The sequence below is a fragment of the Ornithorhynchus anatinus genome, chromosome 16 (genome assembly GCF_004115215.2).
Source record: "Ornithorhynchus anatinus isolate Pmale09 chromosome 16, mOrnAna1.pri.v4, whole genome shotgun sequence".
NCBI classification, from domain to species: domain Eukaryota; kingdom Metazoa; phylum Chordata; class Mammalia; order Monotremata; family Ornithorhynchidae; genus Ornithorhynchus; species Ornithorhynchus anatinus.
Window position 1 is genome coordinate 44984700 of NC_041743.1, and position 11836 is coordinate 44996535.

The following is an 11836-nucleotide window of genomic DNA, read 5'->3' on the forward strand; positions in this document are numbered from 1 at the left end:
TGCGTGCACACCTAGGCATGATGGTGAGTGTTCATAACCATTGGGTGTGTCCGTGTGAGTGTGCACGCACACCTGAGTATGACAATGAGTGTACAGGCACCTGGGTGGGTCTGTATGTGTGTGCAACACACCTGGGCATGACTAGCCATGCATGCCAATTGGATGCGACTGAGTGTGCATGAACACCTGGGTATGACTGAGTGTGTAGGCACCTGGGCATGTCTGTTTGTGCTCTCATCTGGGCATGTCTGTGTCAGTGTGCCCACACATGGGAGTGAGTTTGACTTCCAATGTCACTGCACTATGTCACTGCATGAGTGTGAGGGCACACCCGGATGTGCCTGGGTGTACCTGCATCTAGGTGTGTTTGGTCTCTCTGGGTATGTGTCTCTGATGCAGCGTGGCTCACTGGAAAGAGCACGGGCTTGGGAGTCAGAGCTCATGGGTTCAAATCCCAGCTGTGCCACTTGTCAGCTGTGTGACTGTGGGCAAGTCATTTCACTTCTCTGTGCCTCAATTACCTCATCTGTAAAATGGGGATTAAAACTGTGAGCTCCACGTGGGACAACCTGATCACCTTGTATCCCCCAGCGCTTAGAACAGTGCTCTGCACATAGTAAGCGCTTAACAAATACCAACATTATTATTATTATTGATGCGGGGCGAGGGGGGTTGGTGGAGGGGGTGTATGACATGTGTGCCTAGGGGGTATGTGTTTTTGTCACTGGAAGCAAGGATGAGCACTTGGGTGTGCAACTCTTTGTGCGCAAGCTCACGTGACTCTCCCAGGTACATAAGAGTATGGGAGGAGATGGGGCAGGGCCCGTTGGGCTCCCCCACAAGCTCCTGCGCTGAGCCCCCTGCTCCATCTTCCATCTCCCTCTTCTCCCTTCCCTCCCAACAAGCCCCAGGGCTCCTCCCTTCCCCCCAAGCCTGCCAGCCTCTTCCTGTGTGGCTGGCCCTGCCCCTCCCCCAGGGGCCCGGCCCTGGCCTGCCCCACCCAGAGCCGCCCTCCGAGCCTGGCTCCCTGCCTCCACTCCCCCCCCACCTCCCAACCCCTGCCCACCCCCTCCGGGGTCCCCACCCAGCTGCGGCTTTGGATACACCCCCTCCCACCAGGGCTGGCCGTTCCGCTCCCTCCCTAGCTGGCAGCTCTGGGTGGGGCCCCTCCCCGTGCTCTTCCCCCCACCTTCCCCAGCTTTGGGGTCCAGCCTCCTCCCTTTCCCTGGCACCCACACTCCCTGACCCTGTCGCTCAGAGGGATAGAAAAATCTGAACTGGGACGGGTGTGCGTGGCGGGGGGGGGGCGCCTGCTTATGCACTACAGGATGTGTGGGGATGAGTGGATTTGCATGTATGGGTCTGTATGCACGTGTACCCCATGGAGGTCTAGGGGCAAGTGGGTTTGCATGAACCGGTGTGTGTAAGTGTGGGAGCGTGTGGCACCGTGAGAGGAGGCGTTAGTGCTGTGTGATGCCCTGCTCAGTCATATCGCTATATGACTATAGTGTTTCCTGGCTCTTAACCCGATGGAAAAACCAAACCTGTTAGAGGTAGAGCGTGTGCAAGAGCACACGTGTTCATATGTGTGTGCCTGGGTGTCTGCATCCCCTGACTCGGCCTCCTGGGCTGAGTCTGCTGTGGCTGGCGAGGGTCTCTGGCTGTGCCCTTGGCTCAAGGCTCGGGCACCTGGAGAGGGGAGGGGGGCAGGAATGAGGGGGTCCCCTGCCTCCTGTTCACCGGCTTGGCATGTGGGTGCCAGGACGGGTTGAGCGGTGTGCGTGTAAGCCCTGGGTGAGTGCACGTGTGTGGTCCTCCGGCAGAGTTGGGGGGGCTCTGTTTCCTTCCTGCCCCCAACACGCCTCCCCCTCAGGCCCCCACACCCTCCCCTGCAACTCGCCGGGTTTCCACGGGCCCAGGCCGTGGCCAGAGCAGACAGTTTCTAGAAGCTTCCGTGGCAGCTGGTCCGGGAGGCGGGAGAGGCCGCCAACTGGGGAGCTGCCCAGCTCTTCGGCCCGCCCTGCGGGGCGCCCCCCCCCCCAAAACGTGCCCCTGGGCTGGCGGGGTCTCCCTGGACACCAGAGCTGGGGACTGAGGCTGCTGGCTACGAGGCCAGGGAGTATGGCTCAGTGCAAGGACGATGTTGCAGGGGAAGATCCAGTGGTCTTGGAGGTGGTGTGGGGGGGAAGCTCTGACTTGGCTCTCCTTCTCCGTCCCCTCAAAGGGCTGCGGCAGCCCCCTCCCCCCAGTCCAGCCAAGCCCCACAGCCTTCTGGAGCCGGGATGGGGCGAGTGGGCCTGGCGCGCTCCCCGGCGGCGCCTGCAGGAGCGGAGGTGCAGTAGGACCCCGAGGAGAAGGCGGGCGGGGAGCCATGCAGCCGGGGGAGGAACCGGCGGCTTCCTGTCAGCTGGGGCCGGGGTCCCCCCTCCCCTGCTCGGCCCACGCCACGGCCCCGGGGAACCCCCCAACCCGGCTTACAGACGGGACTGTGCCCAGACCGGCAGCCTGCCCGCTGGAACCCAGTGTTGCCCGGGGGTGCCCCATCGACACCCCAGCCCTGCCCTGGGAAGACGCCCCCCTTGGCCATCCCAGAGGGGTCTCTGTCTTGATGGGGGCTGCACAGCACTTGGAGGAATCGGGGATCTGGTCTCCCTCCTGGACATCCACAGTCGTGGTTAGGGATGGACCATCCCACACCCCTGACTCTCCCCTCTCCCTCCCTGACTCTCCCCCAGTGATCCAGAACTGACCATCCAACACCCCTGACTCTTTCCGAGTGACCCAGCACAGACCATCCAACAGCTTGCCTCTCCCCTCTCCACCCAACTCTCCCCCAGTGACCCAGCACAGACCATCCGACACCCTGACTCTCCCCTCTCCACCCATGACTCTTCCCAGTGACCCAGCACAGATCATCCAGCACCCTGACTCTCCCCTCTCCATCCCTGAGTCCCCGGCAATGCAGCATGGACCCTCCAACATCCCTGACTCTTCTCCAGTGACACAGCACAGATAATTCAACACCTCTGGCTCTCCTTCTCCATCCCTGACTTTCCCCCAGTGACCCAGCACAGATCATCCAACACCCCGACTCTCCCCCAGTGACCCAGCATGGACCCTCCAATACCCCTGACTCTCCCCCAGTGACCGAGCACAGACCATCCAACACCCCGACTCTCCCCCGGTGACCCAGCATGGACCCTCAAATACCCTTGACTCTCCCCGTGACACAGCATGGACTATCCACCACCCCGACTCTCCCCTCTCCATCCCTGACTCTCCCCCAGTGTCCCAGCATGGAGCATCCAACACCCCACTTCCCCTCTCCATTCCTGAATCTCTCCCAGTGACCCAGCATGGATAGTTCAACCACCTGATTGTCTCCAGTTACCCAACACAGACCATCCAACACCCCTGACTCCCCCCCAGGGGCCCAGCATGAACCACCTGGCACCCCTCATTGTCCCCTCTCCAACCCTGATTCTCCAAAGTAACCCAGCTCGGACAATCCAACACCTCTGATTCTCCCCAGTGACCCAGCACAGACCATCCAAAACCCCTGACTCTCACCTCTCCATCCCTGATTCTCCAGAGAAACCAGCAAGGACCATCCAACACCCCTGATTCTCCCCAGTGGCCCAGCACTGACCATTCAACACCACACTGAGGGTTAGGGATGGACCATCCAAAACCCCTAATACTTTCCTCTCCATCCCAGACTCTTCTCCTGTGTTTCAGCACAGACCATCCTACATCTGACTTCCCCTCTCTAACTCTGACTTTCCCCCAGACCCAGCATGGGCCATCCAACACCGCTAATTCTCTTCTTTCCATCTCTGACTCTTCCCCAGTGACCCAGGACGTACCATCCGAAAACGCTGACTCTTTCCCCGACCGTCGCCTCCCCTCTTCCTTGCTATTCAGCAACTGGTTCCTGCCAATCCCCTGCCTGCACCCCCTGGCACTGCCCCTTCAGAGGCCACCTCTCCCATTGGGCCTCAGGCCCTTCCTGCCCCACCCTGGCTGGGCCCTAGGGAAGAGAAGTTGTTTGGTTGGGGGATGGCGGGGTTACGAGGAACTTTTGTGGGGAGCCAGGCAAGGCTCAGGCCTCAATCCAGACCTAACCTGCCACGCCAATGAATGTCTGAGCCTCTGAGGGCAATCCCCCTGGAGGAAATGCCAGAGCCTTGGTGGCCTTGTTTCTCAGATGCCCCCTCCCCTGGGATAAAGGGTACAGGAGTGTTGGAGTCCCAGCTCCAATGGGGCTGGCAGAGTTAAGGACTCTGCCTGGGAGGCTGCTGACTGGGGCCCGGGCTCCCTCTTGGAGGCAGACTAGGTTCCTTGTCTTGTAGGCTAGGTTGGTTCACCCCTTCTGGGACAGGGTGGCCCAGGGGAGTCCTTGGGGAGAGGGCTCAGGCACTCATCACAGTCCCTCGAGCCCCAATCTCAGCAGCAGTGGCGGAGGCTCCCAGAAAGCTCCCAGCTGGAGCTGGGTCTCTCCAACTCCCTGCCTGCTCTCACCGACCCACTCGCCAACGGGATATGAAACACTGCAGGAGAAGCAGCCAGTCATCATCAATTCCCCAAGAGGTGCCTGGCATCGCCAGCCCGGCACTGCCTCAGAGCTGAGGGATACTGGCTGATTGCCTCCCCCACCCCCAGTTCCGGCCCCAACCAGCAATCAGCCTGGCCCCCAGCACCTCAGCCTCTGTCCCGTCGGGGAGAGAGCGGGCACCCCATGAAAGACCCATCTCTCTGGGGAGCCAGCATCCTTTCCCCTTTTTTTCTGGCTCCAATTGTCTCCCCCATGCCACCTCAAAGCCTGGAATGAGCTGCTCAGCTCAGATGTCCGGTCCAAACAACTGTCTTGGCTCCTCCCAGAAACCCCCAACCAGAATTCATTCATTCAGTCATTCATTCCATTGTCTTTATTGAGCGCTTACTGTGTGCAAAGCACTGTACTAAGCACTTGGGAGAGTATAAGATAACAACAAAAGAAGCCCCTCTAGCATTTGACCGGTAACCCTCAGCGGCCAGGTTCCCCAGCGGATCCAGCACCCAGTTAAGCTCCTGCTCAAGCCCCACCACCCTGACCCCCCATTTCACTGCACGCAACCCCAAGGTCCAATCTCGCAGGCCTTCTTCGCTGGCTCCATTCAACAGAGAGAGAAACTGAGGTCCTGGGGGCTGGGGGGTGGGGGTGGCAGGCGGATGCATGGCCGGTCCTTGGGCAGATAGATTTCCGATGGCAACAGTACAACAGGATGCCCCGAGGGCTTGAACCTGAAGGAGGGGCAGCAAAGTCCAACCCTGACAGGAGCAGCAGGGAGAATCCCGGCTCCACCACTTTGTCTGCTATGTGACTTTGGGCAAGTCACTTCACTTCTCTCTGGCTCAGTTACTTCATCTCTAAAATGGGAATTAAGACTGTGAACCCCATGAGGGACAGGTACTGTGTCCAACCTGTTTAGCTTGTATCTATCCCAGCGCTTAGAAGAGTGCTTAACACATAGTAAGCACTTCACAAAAGCCATCATTATTATTATTTTGGGGAGAGAGTGGGCTGGTACTGGGGGTTCGGAGCCCCTCCCCCCACTCACACATACAGCCTACTCCCTGTCCGAAACCTCCAGGCCCTACTGCCCAGTCACCCTCCCTCCTGGATTTCTGGTGAAGTTGTGCTTCCCTCTCTGCCCGCCTGATTCCCATGGCCAGTCCATCCCCCTCCTTCTTCTCCCCCTCCTTCCTCTTCCCCCAGGCTGGCTCTGGCTGGCTCTCCCTCCCCCACTCTTGCCTGCCTGACTCACTCCCTTCTCCCCAGGGCCCAGCTGAGCCCACCTGGTCCCTGCTCTCCCTGACATACTGGGGGTCTTTCTGGTCGTGCCCCCTCCCACAAGCCATGTGGCCACCTCCCCCTCCTACTGCCTACGCATCACAGTGCCTAGGGCCTGGCAGGCCAGCCCGCCCATCACCACCTATGCTTAGCCAGTCCCTTGGACCGGCGGCAATGGTGGCCGGTGACTCTGGGGCCTCTGCCCTTCCCGGGCTCTAGCTGAGTGTGAGGCATCGACTGCATTCCCAGTCCAGTCCCCGGGGCCCCTCGCACAGTCCTGCCCCAGGCTTCCTTCTGCTTTGGCCCGGGGACCTGATCCAGGGACCCAGAGGGGCTCCCATGCCACTCCTGGGTCCCCCTTCTCCCGTGCCACCACCACGGGTGCCTATCTGCCCCTCCTTGGGGCTGGGCCACCTGTCTGCCTGCCTGCCTGTCTGTTTGCTTGTCTGTCTTCCTGCTTGTTAGTCTTCCTGTCTCTCTGCCTACCTATCTGCCTGTCTCTGCCTGTCTGCCTATCTGTCTCTCTGCCTGTCAGTCTGCCTGTCTCAGCCTGCCTGCCTGTTAGTCTTCCCGTCTCTCTGCCTGCCTGTCCCTTGTCTCCGCCTGCCTACCTGTCTCTCTGCCTGTCAGTCCGCCTGTCCCTTGCCTGCCTGTCTGCCTTTTTGCCTTCCTGCCTGTCTGCCTGCTTGTCGGTCTACCCGCCTCTCTGCCCGTCTTCCCGCTTTCCCATTTGTCTGTCTTCCTGCCAGTCTGTTCTGCCTCCCTGTCTGTCTGTCAGTCTGCCCTCCTGTCTGCCTCCTGCTCCCTCTTTCTGTTCCAGACTGGACCGGGCCCCCAGCTGAGTCGTCCTGGCTCCGGTCCCCAAGCACACAGCCTCTGTAGTTCACTCCCCCAAAACCCCCTTTCCTGTGTCACCCGCCTGCTCTGCTCTCCCCCACCAACCTCTGCTGAGGTTCACTCCCTTCCTCTAACCACCGGGTCTAGGGGCATCTGACTGTATCTTTCCCTCTCACCCCCATGCCTCCGTCTGCCCGTGCCCCCTCCCCCAGTCCCAGTGTATACCGCCACTCCCTTCCCCTTGCCAATCCGCCAGGCTGTCTCCCTGGAGGACCAATTTCCTGGCATGTCATAGTGACATCCCCCCACTCCCAGCTTCTCTGCAGTGTCAGCCCCCAGCCCGCCTGGGGGGAACCTAACTAGGGGGGAAGAGGGGGCAGAGACAGAGGCTGGGCTCCCTTTCCCCAACCCCCAAGTCCCCTCACCCCTGCCTGCCACAGACCCCCTCCTCCGCCCACTGATGACTCAGACATCGGAACCCAAGCAGGACCTGGATCTGCCCCATGCTCTCCCTCGGGGGCCAACAGCCCTACACACCTGCTCAGCTGGGCTGGGAGGGGAGGGTCAGGAGCAGAGCAGGGAGCTGACTGCCGTTCTAAGGTGCCAGGGGCAAACCGGGGAGGTCTGGCCATCTCCTCGGTGACCGGGCCTGGTTGACAGAGAGAAGTGACCTCGCTTGCAGCAGGACAGGCAGATCCCCCGCCCACCCCAGGGCCAGAGAGGTGACCGACTCTATAAGCCCCTCCCTCTCCCCCTTCCCCCTCCTGCCTCTAAACTAGCCATCAGCCAGGCGATACAGGAACTCCCTCCCTGCCTCAGCTCCCTAGGGGTCCAACACAGCTCTTAACTGAGCCCAGGATGAAACCGAGCCAGGCTGGGGGGAGGTCCCCCAAGCCCCAAATGCCCCTACTCAGCTCTGCCCCCACCCCCTCCCCACCTGCTCAGCCAGAGGGCTGGGGCCAGGGCCAGGACAAGGGTGGAGCGGAGCCCGGGGACTGAAAGATCAAGGTCCTGCCCTCCCTGGGCCCGGTTCCCGGGCCCACCGGGTGGGGACAGACAGACCCCCCCAACAGTCCCCTGGGGGTGAGGCTGCTGCCTGCCTGGGCGACTCCGTGCCCCCCACCTTCCCGGGCAGACCAGCCCTTGCCACCGGCGCTTGGACTGCACCCTTGTCTCTTGACTCCAGGCTTTATGGCGAAGCCGGGTCACCCTCAGGGAGAGGAAGATCCTTCTACCTCAGCCTTGCCGCTCCCCATCTATCGTGTTAAAAACTCACAGCGGGCAACTTAAACATGTCACGTTTGTTTCCCTCTGTATTACCTCAAAAGTAATTGCATTAAAAATGGATTCTACTATGGAAAATAGATATTGACACTCGGGCCAGGCGTAGGGGCACAAGAAGGGCAGGGCAGGGTACTAGGTGGGGGTCTCGAAGGTGAAGGGTGAGTGAGGTCAGGAGGAACGATAATAATAATAATGATAATAATAATAATAATAATGATGATGGTATTTGTTAAGTGCTGACAATGCATCACGCAGAGTTCTAAGTGCTAGGGTAAATACAAACTAATCAGGTTGGCCACAGTCCCTGTCCCACATGGGGCTCACAGTCTCACTCCCCAGTTGACGGATGAGGGAACTGAGGCACAGAGAAGTGAAGTGACTTGCCCAAGGTCACAGAGTAGACAAGCGGCAGAGCTGGGATTAGAACCCAGGTTCTTCTGACTCCCAGGCCTCTGCTCTATCCATTAGGCCATGCTGCTTCCCATGCCCACCCCCGGCACTGGGGGCAGGGGCGAGTGAGGCCATGGCCAAGGCAGGGTGGGTTGCCGGGGAGGCCCTGCCCTCCAGATTGGGCATTGCCCGAGGCCCTGGGCCTCCAGGGAAGCTCTGCCCTCCGGACTGGACACTGTCCGAGGCACTGGGCCCCCAGGGCACCAGCTTGGCTTCTGCCATTTGGGAGCAGTAACTCCCGCAGGAGATGGAGAGGTGGCTACTGGCCAGAACAGGCAAGTGGGTATGCTCACCCTGCCCCAAACCACTCCAGGCCTCCCCCTCTCCTCTCTTCCCGTGGTGCCTGGAAGAAAGGGTGGGATCAGGGGCCAAACCCGCACTCGCCCCCAGCCCCTAAATCCCCAAAGTAGCTAGAAACAAACAGGCATCTTGGCAGAGGCCGGGCCCGCCGAGCCCGCCTGAGAAGGACAGCCCGTGCTGGCCGCCGAGCCCCGGGCCAGGGAGCCGGATAACTCACCGCCTCGCCTCAGGCTCCCCACCGCCCCCCCGTATGCCAACACGCACTCACCCACGCGCACCCCACGTGCTACGGCGGCAGCAACCTGGCCACAATGGAGACAGCCCCCTTCACCTCCGGACAACGCTCTCCAAGGCGGGTCCCCGGCTGGCCCCCAGCGATCACCACCACTTCCCGGGGTGGCGCCGGGACCCCTGAAGCCTTCGGGATCGAGGGTCCTTCAGCCAGCAACGGCACCCCTTCTCCCCGCCTGGCACATAGAGCAGACCCCTGGGGTAGACGCCTGGTGGAGACCTCGGCCTGGGGAGGGAGAGCCTGAAGGGCAGATACCAAGGGTGGGCCCGGCCCAGGCAGAGGGTGGTGAATGGGCACGGATCGCCTTTCCATCACCAGAGTCCCCGGGAGGGGCGGGAAGCCGCTCAGGGTGAGCCGGGCCTCAGCAGCCCCTGTCTGACCTCAACTCCACAGCCTGGGGCCCTGAGAGTCCAGGTCGGAGTGGACGTTCGGAGCCTTCTACCCCCCCCCCACCTCAAGCCTTTCCTGGAGCCTCCGGCCCTGCCCCCCTCGGGGCTTGGCACGGTTCCCGGTGGGGAGCGGGGAGGGCGACGAACCTCGGAGTCTGTTCGGCTGTTACCCCTTCCCCACCCCTGGCCAGGCTCCTCCCTGGCATCCGCAGACGGTAACCGCCTCCCTGTCCCTGCCACGGCGGTGGTGCCAGCTCGCTGTATGCCTGGGGGTAGCCACGGCCACCTCCCCCAGGCTCCAGCAGGCTCAGAAATTCCTGCCCATTTCCTCCCTCCTCCCTCCACCCCAGCTGACGGGGTGGGGCGGAGGTGGGAGGGGGGACAACAGCCCCCCCCAACGCCTTCGGCAAACTTTACCCAGAGGGTCAATCTGGGTCAGGGTGGTCCCCGGGGGGCGCAGGCTCAGTCCCCTCTTCCTTCCCCCCATCCTGGCCAGACCCCTGCTGTCCTCCCTTTCCTCCCTAACAGGAAATCAACCCCCCACCCCAAGTCCCGCGGCCCCCCGCCTCTGCCGGAGAAGGTGTGAGCTTGGGGGAGGGTTTTTCATGGAGAAAGAGTCTTCCTTCCGGCCCCCGGCCGACCCCTGCCTGCCTTCTGGCGGCCAGAACCCGGCCTGTCAGCCGCCTGTCACTCTGGCCCTGCACACGGGAGAGCCGTGCACACGGCGTCCTGCACACACGGGGCCCTGGACACATAGTTCTGTATGCCGAGCCCCGCACCCGGAGTCCTGCACCCCGAGTCCTAGACACCCGGGGCCGGTTCTGCACCCCCGGGGCCGGTCCTGCACCCCCGGGGCTGGTCCTGCACACCCAGGGCCGGGCCTGCACACCCCGAGCCGGTCCTGCACACGAAGCCGGTCCTGCACACCGGTTCTCCGACCGTCCCCCGCGGGTCCTCGGGGGAGCGATTGATCCCAAGGGCGCATCTCGGCCCTCTGGGGGAGACCCCCCTCCTCTTCCCCCCCGACCCAAATCTCCCCGGGGAGATCTCCCCCTCCCCCAGCCCCGTGACTCCCGTCGCGGTTTGAACTTTACGGGTTGGGGGTGGGGGAGGGTGGGAGGGGGGAGAGGGCATTCCGACGCCCCCCTCCTTTCCGCGCGGTGCTGGGAAAATACCGACCCCCGCCCCCGGACGCCCCCGGCCTTGCCAAGCTCCCCTCTCCCCCCCGCATCTCCCTTCGACGCGGTGCAGACAGCCGCCCCCCGAGGACCCGGGCGGGGGTGGGGGGCTCTGGGGGATCTTGGGGGGCGGGGAGGGGAGGGGGCAAGCAGCCGCCGCTCACCACCTCGCCAACGCAGGGCTGCGGGCGGGGGGTGGCAGGAAATTAGAAAAATCCAGCCCCCTCCCCCGCCGCGTCCCCCCCACCCACCCCGCGCCTTCCGCTGCCGGGCCCCGGGCGAAGCCCCTCCACCAAAACAAAGGCGGCTTCGGGCGCGACGCCCGGGACCGGGACCGGGCCGGGACCGGGGCAGGGACCGGGGCAGGACCGGGGCAGGACCGGCCGTCGCCGCTGCAGCAAGTTGCGAGCCGGGCGGAGCTGGGCGCCGGGCACCTCGGGGGGCACGGAAAACCAGGCGCAGCACACAAAAGAGGAGTCGGGCCGGGCCGGGCAGCCCCGGGAGGCCTGGGCCGGGCCGGTCGAAGGCAGGGGGGCCGGAGGCCACCGGACAGACGGACCGGAGCGAGCGAGGGCTGCGGGAGGGCCGGAGAAGGGACGGGCAGGGGAGCCCCTCTACTCACCCGACTGCTGCACGCTCGGTCCCTCGCAGCCTGTCCGTCTCGGGGAGGGGGCTGGTCCGTCCGGAGCGGCCGGGTCCTTGCTGGTGGGGAGATTCACGGAGCTCTCAGCGCCGCTGGCGGCCTTCACTGACAGCATTTTATTCCCTCCGCTCACATTATCCTTCGGTAACTCTGCTGGACATGTCGCCCCCCTCCCCCGCCCCCCGCCCTCCCTCTCCTTCTCTGCCTTCCCTCCCTCCTTCCCTCTCTCCCTTTCTCTCTGCTCCTGTGCCGCGCACACACACACACACACACACACACGCTCACACACTCTCTCTCACACACACACACACACTCACACACAAAGCCCCCCCACCCCTTTCCAGAAATTGCAAGCCTGGGAGAAATCTCCCCCTTGGCTCCCACCCCTCTTCGCTGCTGGGTGGGAAAAGGAAATGAGGACAGAGAGCCCAGCCTGGCTTGGTAGTGGGGGGCCGGTGGGTCTCTCCTTCTTCTCCCCCCAACCCTCGGCTTCCCTCTGCCTCCACCCCCCAACACACAGACACACAGACACACACAGACACACACACACACCTCTCCCCCCGTACCCCAGCCCACCTCCTCCTCTCTTCTTGCCTTCTGGTGTGGCTTTGTGGGGCTGGAGCAGGGAAC

General features: G+C 62.7%; 1 protein-coding gene across 4 annotated transcripts in view; it reads right to left on the reverse strand.

Moving 5' to 3' along the window:
- AHDC1 (AT-hook DNA binding motif containing 1) overlaps window positions 1–11836 on the reverse strand; it is a 92576-nt gene extending 80740 nt beyond the window's left edge. For 2 of the 4 annotated variants that reach the window (XM_029080384.1, XM_029080383.1), the window contains exons 1-2: window positions 11801–11836; window positions 11186–11265 (exon numbers count right to left, since the gene is read on the reverse strand). The gene's annotated coding sequence lies outside the window, so the exon portion shown is untranslated. Of the gene's footprint in view, window positions 1–11185; window positions 11266–11782 lie in introns of all 4 variants that reach the window. The other 2 variants (XM_029080382.1, XM_029080381.1) reach the window with 1 other exon arrangement.